Here is a 481-nt window from a genome sequence, read left to right as displayed (position 1 = left end):
GATTTTGTTTGATTCTTTTGTTAATTACACAAGATACAAGTACAGTGTTGTGGCTCTATCAAATTCTTACGCTTTCAAACGCTTAACATGATGTCTTTATGGTCAAATAAATGGAGCAATCTCAAAATGATATTGTCTCTTTCACCTTCATATATACTGTCTGCAGCTGTTTTCAGAAATGCAGTAAACTCAGGAGATCCTCCAGACTTTCTCCGAAGAGGTCATATCTGTGAGTGCAAATGTCCGACTGAGATCCACCGGACTTTCTGCAGACAGCCTCCGAGGATTAAGTCTGCACCAAATACAGAGGAGCTGATGTGAGAACACAGCACGAGATCCACCGCACGATTCACCACGAGCAAGTGGGTGTGCTGATGATGTTTCTAACATGTGACAGATGATAAATATGGATGATAAATGGTTCAGGATGAAAAAGAGGAGCCACACACGTAAGACACCCTGAGGAAGATGTCGAGAGAGC

The sequence above is a fragment of the Pleuronectes platessa genome, chromosome 10 (genome assembly GCF_947347685.1).
Source record: "Pleuronectes platessa chromosome 10, fPlePla1.1, whole genome shotgun sequence".
NCBI classification, from domain to species: domain Eukaryota; kingdom Metazoa; phylum Chordata; class Actinopteri; order Pleuronectiformes; family Pleuronectidae; genus Pleuronectes; species Pleuronectes platessa.
The sequence above is the reverse complement of the archived record's forward strand: the minus strand, read 5'-3'. Positions refer to the sequence as shown.